The 8620-nt window shown below is 42.1% G+C and overlaps 1 long non-coding RNA gene across 1 annotated transcript in view; it reads right to left on the bottom strand.

Annotated features, from left to right (window-relative positions):
* LOC138176356 (uncharacterized) overlaps positions 1-5330 on the bottom strand; it is an 8780-nt gene extending 3450 nt beyond the window's left edge. Inside the window, exons 1-2 of the long non-coding RNA XR_011172222.1 lie at positions 4949-5330; positions 4108-4178 (exon numbers count right to left, since the gene is read on the bottom strand). This is a non-coding gene — a long non-coding RNA (uncharacterized lncRNA). The remainder of the gene's footprint in view (positions 1-4107; positions 4179-4948) is intronic.
* Positions 5331-8620: the final 3290 nt, after the last annotated feature.

Raw genomic sequence — 8620 nt, 5'->3', positions numbered from 1 at the left:
GAGAGAGAGAGAGAGAGAGAGAGAGAGAGAGAGAGAGAGAGATTTGGGTGGAAAGTGGTTATGTTTTCTGAAGAAACTAGTTTCACTTCCAAAGTAGTAACAACTCACAGGACAGATAATACAAGGCAGAAAAGTTTTCCTAAACTTTATTGATTCTCAATGCATCAGTGAAATCTACAAAGAAAAATAATATTATGTGCATCTTTATGTTTCTTTAATTGTGATTAATGTCTAGGAAACATTTCTATTCAATAATTTTATATTTCCCCCTTTCCCTCAAAACATTAAAAATAATTTTGTTCTGTCAGTGTCACTAATATTGTGGTTTGCTGATGTCTTACTTTGAAACACAACCCCACTAGGAGTAGCATTAGCCTTTATCAACCAAACTACTTCAGGCAATCTTTCTCTCTGGCTCCGTTTGTCTCTCCGATCCTTCTCCATATGTTTGATTTCCAGTTTCAATGAAAACATTAAAAAAAAAAAAAACAGGAAGGGCCAATCCCTTGTTTAGCCCAACTGCCTTTTCATGTCATACCCAGAACTCTGTCAAGTCAATCCTCCTTCTTTTTTTGTGGCATTAGAGGCTAGTGTTTCTTCAATGGATATTTAAAGAAAATATAACACCACTTCTTTTTTCTCTTCTTCTTCTTGGAAGATATAATTTGTGAACATTTTTGGAATCATCAATTTTTAAAAATTGTTTTAAAAGGCCATTCTCATATCTTTTTTCTCTTCTTTTTCCCTCTTTTTTTCCTTGCACCTTTTTTTTTCAAAATCCATGCTAAGCAATATTCCCCAGAGATAAAATCAATTTATCACCATTTGTTACCTAATCGAGGCCCAGTTATCCTGTGTATATTTGGTGACAGACTGGAGAAAGTGAGATTAAGATATTCATAATTTTCTGTGCTGCTTCTCTTTTCCTGAATGCTCCAACCTGGAGAGGTACCTCTATATTACAACAAATGTAAATATTTCTGCTCATTTGTTCTTAGACCTTGGAGGCTTTCTTTAAATGTTGCCTTTAAAATTAACTCCCTCTTCCCATATTTCTCCTTACTTATTTGTGTTAGAAAGGGTGGCTTTCAGACCGATTATCTCATATCTTCTTTGCAAAAGTATGCTCTCTCTCTCTCTCTCTCTCTCTCTCTCTCTCTCTCTCTCTCTCTCTCTCTCTCTCTCTCCAGCGTTTGGGTCAGGCATTGCTCTCTCTGCAATGTAACAAACGGGAGGGTTAATTTTCCCTCATTAGCATCTCCATAGCATGGGCTCCTCACACTGGATCTTGCCCCTTGCCTTTGCTTTAGCTCCCAAGCGTCTGTCTCCTCTTTCTCTCTGCCTGTCTCCTGGATTCTTTTTTCTCCCTCTCCCAGTCTACCCCCCCCCATACACATGGAGTCTGCACATGTACACACATCCCATCATGACATAAGACACTCCACTATTCCTATTGGGTCTCAATCTTCTCATTGGTTTTGGCCCACTCTGTCCATCTCTCTTTTCCCTGTACCCTCTTTCATCTCACACACATTTTGTCTCTCTTTTCTCTCCCTCTCTGTCTTTTATCCATCTCTTGTTTTCCATCTCATTTGAAAATGTGTTGTTCTGCCATCTATGAATTAGTTTACTTTTTCCTCCTTTTTGTACTTCGTTTGCTTCTTAATCTTTTTGAGTCTTTCGTTCGGTTGCAGGAAAAGAAAAGGGGGTTAGTCGACACTGAGATGGCAAAGTTCAGCATGCAAAAAAAAAAAAAAACACCCTTCCAACTACCTACAAAAGGGCTCAGTGCTTTGTGATGGCAGAAAGAAACAAAAATGAAAAGCAAATTGCATTTGAGGCTGAAGTGTGAGAGTGTGTTTGTGTGTATGTATATCTGTGTGTATTTTTAAAGATTTCTTTGAACTGCTTTTGTGCTGACTTGGCAGAGGTGCTTGCCAATGCTAGTCACGGTTTTAGGAACTTTGAGTTAACCTCTTATATCGAATGAATCTTTTCATTTAGAGACCAATAAATCTCAATCTCTAGCTACCTTTTGTAGGACAGACTAGGCTTATGAAGGCAAGACTGAAGCTTATAATAAAGAAGAGATAAAGTTAGTCAAAGTTGTTTTTCCCCCAACCTCCTAGCATCCCACACTCTCCAGTAAATAAGTTTGGGGAGATGGCAGCCCTTGGGAAGCTGGGGATCTCTGCATTGTTTCTAATAAGGCTAGTTACTGAAGTAGAGTCTTCAAGGTTTCAGGCACTAAAATGATTTATTGTTTTCCCAAGTCATTATTTTGTTGAGTTGATGAGATGGGGCTGGGACAATCTAGTCCCCTATGTGAGGCTTTATCAGGGGAAAGGGGAGGATGAGGAGACTAAGAGGAGACTTAATACTATAAACATGAAAGATCATAGTGTCTGGAGGACTGAATTTGGGGAAAAGCCCTCACATATTTGTGTTTAATCATAAAGACATACATGTTAACAATAACAACAAAAGAAAATATACTCTGGGCCTTTTCGGAAAGTGGTCAGGTTCACTTTTTAAAAATGTTTTAACTACACTGTTAATTTTGATGGGTTTCTTGAACATTTGAAATTCAACCCTTACCCAGTCTTTTCAAGGGGGGTCTGATTGCCAAATTAATTTTCTGATTTATTGCCTCTTTTCACACTTTTAGCTTATTTCCTGATGCCCTTTCATTGGGTCTGAACTCCCTTCCTTTCTGTCCCCCCACCATATTTTTATGTTTTAACTACCTGGACACATGGCTTAATTTCTTCCGGTTAGTACTGGTGATTCATTTACTCCCTTTATCTTTCCTCTTGTTTAAAAAAGAGCTATTAGCTGGTCTCTGTGTAGTTCCTCTTTGAAAGTTATTAATTACTGCTACAAGGCAGGAGATTCTAAAGTAATAATAAAGTTGTAAATTACCAGCTTTTTACAAATATTTTTCTTCTCAACTCTGATTGATTTGATCAATATTCCACTCGATGAAATAATTTCAACTGCATTTTATAATCAGCCATACATCCTGCTCCAAAATATATAGCAATACTCCTTGAGAGACACGGTTCTCCTCTGCAGAGTATTTCAGCTGAACTGCATTTTTGTCGCCCAGAGTTCAAACTCGAAGCAAGACTGAGAGGATCTGACAGCAGTAAGGCTTCCAGAATGCAGTGGGGAAAGTAATAATTAAGCCAGAACTAGAGTTGGCCATTTGTGAGGATGATGATGATTATGATGGTGATCATTATTAATTATTATAAACTTTCTTGAAGGTCCTCTGTTGGACAGAAGAAAGTGGACCTTACTTTCCTCTCAGTCTGGGGAACACTATGTACAAAGAAATTTCAGGAGCAAAAAGAATCCTCCAGTCCCTTAAACTTGAATAAACCGAGTCACATTTCACCTTTTCCTCTATGTGACTGGAACTCAGTCTTTGCTTCTCGGTCATCATTTCTAAGAAATAACCTGCCGGCTTCCTGCTCAGGTCATTCAGCAGTTGGTGTGGAAGCCAGAGGAAAAAGGTGGTGCATGAGGATTCGTAAAGAAGAGTACTGGAAAGGGAAGGGGTGGTGGTGGAGTATAGAACAAGGGCCGTGGGACCCATAGGGGGAGTGGATAAAATATCTTAAAGGGTCCTCTTAACATTCCATTATGTTATCCAGAATTCAAGTCTTGAAGCCATCAATACCCGCTGCTTCCAATACCTCTTGAGTTTTAATCTTAATTATATTATTAAGTGAAGTACTGCGCTGTCAAAGAATTGAACATGATTTATGATGTCTGCCTATTAAACGATCGATTGTGAATATCGCTACTATCATCTATCAATATTCACAGTCCGAGGGTATTTCTCGCTGCAGACGAGTGTTATTTGTAATGAAGAAATGATAGACTACAGGAAGGGAATATTTATCCTCCATAGGACAGACTTCCAGGTGCTTCGGGAAACTAATCCAGAGGTCCTGGTACACCCACCGCGCACTTGTGATAGTCTAACCCTGCAGATGTAGTTTAGATCACACAAGTGATAGGACCAACAGATTGTCTGGCGGGGGCGGGAGGGGGTTAGAGAAGAGGCACACCAGCTTTTAGGAGAAAGGTATAAGTTACCTCTGCAGGTTGACAGCAGAAAGAATGGCAGTAGCGACACTTTTCTACAAGCCAGGTGATCTGCAATTTGCCTGGAATGGAAAAAAACAAAACAAAACAAAACATGGTGGTCGTCTTTTGTGGTTTGGGGCAACAAACCAGATGGCAAGGTAACGGCAGAATTAGGCTATATACTTCTGGAGCAGTTATTCAGGCCACGCCTATGTACTTGGGCTCTGACTGTCCATTTCTGGAATAAAGTTCCCACCTCCTCCCCTGAAAGTGGAACTTTAACCTGCTTCTGGCTTCCCTGTGTACGGTGGACTCGGGTGCTAGCTGAGCTGCGTTTAGGCCTGGACGAAAGTGTATTTGTGCGCCTGAAACCTTTTGTCCGTGCTTTCGGAGAGCACGCTTTTTTCAAACATAACGGAGAACAGTTCAGGGTCACTGACGATTGCCAGTATCCAGGGTATAAAGGGGAAGGGGGTGGGTGGATGCGTGGGGGCGGGAGCAAGACGAGAGCTCAGAGACAAAATCTCTCCTCACCTAGCACAAGTGCCCGGTAGCTGTAATATCGGAATCGCATCCCCCCCCACCCTCACCCAAGAGCTCTTGCTCTTCCAGGAGACCGCGGTGGATAGGGAGCAGCAGCCGCCAATCTAGCCTGACTAAGGCTGCTCCCACCCTATAAGCCGAAGCTAGCTGTTAGGTGAATTAACAGCTGGTCCTGGGTTGGAGGAAATCGGCACAAATTTAGTTCCTTCCCCTCTTGCTCCAGTCACCCAGGTCTCTTCTCCTCTCCTTCCTTCCCCTCCCCTCTCTTCCAGTCCACCTCCCCCGCCTTTCTCCCAATAGAACTGACCAGTCAGTCCTAGTGAAATCAGCCATTCTCCTCCCCCTCTCCTGCATAATCAAGATGCCATAAGGACCAGAGCATTGTGATCCCAGCCCTGGTGCACTGACAATTAGGCGGAGACAACCGGAGCCCACACGGCGAGAACAGGCTCCTCAGCTGCCATTTGAACTCTGACGTCAGGCAATACTTTGAGGACCCCGAGCACCCTCGGCGGCATTTAGGGCAGATTTTGTACGTCTGCATGAGAGTTGAATGAAGCCCCTTCCCCTCTCTCTGGTGTTCCGATTCTTCAAGAAGAGGAACTCATCCACAGTCAGACTGACGAAACAGTTGGTCTGGAGGTTCTCGGGACATTTCACTGTAACTGATCGTGGCCTGAATGACTGACAGATGCTTTTCTCCTTGGAGCTCTGGATATTTCTAGTTCAGCAAAGCTGACCCATGCTCCACTCCCATACTTGCCATAGTCACTTTACTGATCCTAATCCCCTCTCCCCCACAAAATACTGCCCATTTCCTTCTCTTCCCCACTCCCACCCCCATCACAAGCTCAGGAAAACGTAGGAGTGTAGATACAGATTTGTCTTTATGATTTACTCTCCCTCTCAGGTTCTGGCCAGGCCTTCTCTTTAGTCTCCCTAATCCACCCTTCACACACGCTGGCGAAAGCACCTGGAGCGAAACTCTTAAGCTACTCTGAGTCGTGGGGCACTTTGGGACATTCTCAGCTTGTGTTTGGAACCGGGGAGTGGACAGGAGGATGGGAGGGGTAGGTTTCCTCTGTGAGAAAAAAACGCTGCAGCCAAAGCATAAGAAGATAAGAATGGATGCATTCTCAGCATCCTTCGCCTGAGGTGATAAGGTGGAGCATTTTGTCTGTCCCCTTCCTCCTTCCCCCATCGAACTTGAGTCTTAGGCGCCTAGTACAGGCGAATGGTGGCCATTGTAGACCATAGAACTCTGCACCATTCAAGTTCTTGAGGAGAGAGGACAGAGAACAGAGAAGAATAGAAGAAAATGAACAGGTCACAATTTCGTTCCAGAGCCACCTACAGCTTCAAACCAACATTCGGAAGGGAAGGCATACGAGCTCACGGGAAGCCTGAATGCCCATCCCACCCATCTAGATTTGTCACCACTTACTGGGGCAAGTCTGAGAACGGCCCATACAGACTCACACCCACTATCCTCGGCATCTCTTCCTTTGTCTCACAGGTCTATGTCTCTGGTTTATAAATCCAACACTGATTTTGCTGCCTGAAGCATCCTTTTAGTCTTTTGCTTTTGTCTGTCTGTCTGTCTGTCTGTCTGTCTGTCTGTCTGTCTGTCTCTCTCTCTCTCTCTCTCTCTCTCTCTCTCTCTCTCTCTCTCTCTCTCTCTCTCTCTCTCTCTCTCTCTCTCTCTCTCTCTCTCTCTCTCTCTCTCTCTCTCTCTCTCTCTCTGTCTGTCTCTCTCTCTCTCTGACTTATTATTTGGAGAAGGTGAGCAGGCCGTGAGATATTCACTGGTTTAGAGCGATTGTACTATCCAGGTTAAAGTATTTATACTGCTGAAATGCTTCCTGGCTTGGCAATGTCTTAGGAGCCATGAGTGGCACGTATACATACGTACCTACACACATATATGCATGTATGTATGTATTCTTTCTCCTTTTGATGAAGTCTTAGGAGGTTTTTGTTATTGTTTGTTGCTTGATTTGTTTTAGTATTTAGAATCTGGGGAGTTTCTTAAGTGGGAGCTAAACGATCTAAGCTTTTCAACAACAATTTTGCGTTATTTTAGAGAAGGGCTGTTTCCAAATGTTTCAGTGAATGCTGTCTAACTAGATCCTGGGTACTAGTTTCCCTACAAAGTTGGTCTAAACCTTGTGGCCAGATTTTAATTTTTAAATTTAAGTCTCCTCTGGCTTGTCTTTAGATTTCCAGAATGGTGGGACAGAAAAGCTTTAGAAAGGGAGCGTCAGACGTAGATTTGCCTTTGTCCCGGCTTTGGCAAATATACAGGGGTCTGGTTCTTGAATTAGGTTAGAATCTGGGACCTCAAGTACTCAGCTCAGGTCTACAGGTATCACCTGTCATCTACCCCACATTGTTTTTTCCTGCTTAAACCTTGGCTTGAAGAAAGCAGAAGGTGTCTTTAAAGGAGTTTTCCAAATGTTCCTTCTCCAAAAGCATTGTTCTATAAACTGGAATCAATTTCAGAAAGCTGCTTCTCAAACATGTGGGGTCCCTCCCCCCATTTTCTCAGGATGCTTGTCCTCCTTAAAGCCCTGAGTCACTATTTTAAAGTATGGATGATATATGGATTTTAAAAATATATTTGCCTAGGATATAGGAATTTTTTTCCTTTTCAAGGGGAAGAGTACTGGACTTTTAAGTAAAACCTAGTTGGCATTTTCCTTGGCCCCTCGTTTTTCTTTCTTCTCTCGAATTTTCATTGAGATGTCTCTGTACTTTGCTTGTCAGTTATCTTTGTTCCTTTTAAATAAAGGGCTTTTAAATGGACTTATTGCTCCCAGCGTGGGCTCCTCTCTCTAAATGTTAGAAAATTGTGCCATCTACCCGCTATTCTAAGTACTGTCACACTCAGAGACCTCCAAAGACCTTCAGCCCCGACTTCAATCCTTGCTGTGTCAAAGGGCGGGTTGCTAGTAAGAGGCAAAGGGGTGACGTGGATTTTTGCAGATTTCAGACTGGAAGCACGCTCTGGAACGCAAAAGTAATACACAAGTTACGCTGGCGCGGAGTGTTTGATGATTGTCCCTTACTTGTTCAGAACGCTGAATTCCCTACAATCACTAATGAATTCTCAGAGCTTTTCGGAGCTCCTTTCTAGGTAATACCAACTGCCGACTAAAGAAAGTTCTAGTGCCAATTCTAGACACTGACAAGTGTATGTGGGTTGACAATGGAGAGAGATCTTCCCGTCAAGAGAGAACACCTAGTTTGTTACGTTCGTTTTCTTTTGTTTTGTTTTTTTAAATGACTCGCAGAATTTTCAGCTTTCTCTGGGAAAGTTCAGGATCTGATGAACTGGTTAGTTGATGACTGTCAAATACTGGTTTTCTAGGAGAAAAAACATACACACACAGAGGGAAAAAAATATTAATGCCATCTTCCCTTACCCAGATATTTTTCTCCACTTTGGGGAGGGAGAAAGCAAATAGACAGTCCAATTTTTAATATGTTAGATGTATGACACAGGAACCCTCTAACCGAGGACCAGAAAGGACTGCAGAAAAAAAAAAAATTCTGACTTTTTTCTAACATGAATTAGCAGTTTAGATTTTATTGCGTGTCTACACCTCTCCCCCCCCCCATTTGCAAAGATTTTCAAGTATCAAATTATGATTAGTGGGAGGGGGGAGAAGCAAGCTTATGGGTTTACAGTTTATGATTTTATTACATGTTTCACACTATTCGAGAAATGGAGTTTTAAGCAACATACAATTAAATCTATATTGCTCTTTGGAAAAGTTCCAAGTAACTCAACAATCAATTAGTTTAGATCTTTCAATACTTGTTGCTAAAATCAAAATGTAAAGCTATAATCCTAAAATGTATCACCTCTCCTTATTTTTTCCCCCAAGTTGTTATAGCAGATACTATGTATCCAAAGGAAACAGACTGTTTTGTGTGTGTGTGTGTGTGTGTGTGTGTGTGTGTGTGTGTGTGTGTG

Source organism: Petaurus breviceps, unplaced genomic scaffold (assembly GCF_028583685.1).
Source record: "Petaurus breviceps papuanus isolate PSGF00001 unplaced genomic scaffold, PetGlider_PUasm1.0 87461, whole genome shotgun sequence".
NCBI classification, from domain to species: domain Eukaryota; kingdom Metazoa; phylum Chordata; class Mammalia; order Diprotodontia; family Petauridae; genus Petaurus; species Petaurus breviceps.
The sequence above is the reverse complement of the archived record's forward strand: the minus strand, read 5'-3'. Positions and strand labels throughout refer to the sequence as shown.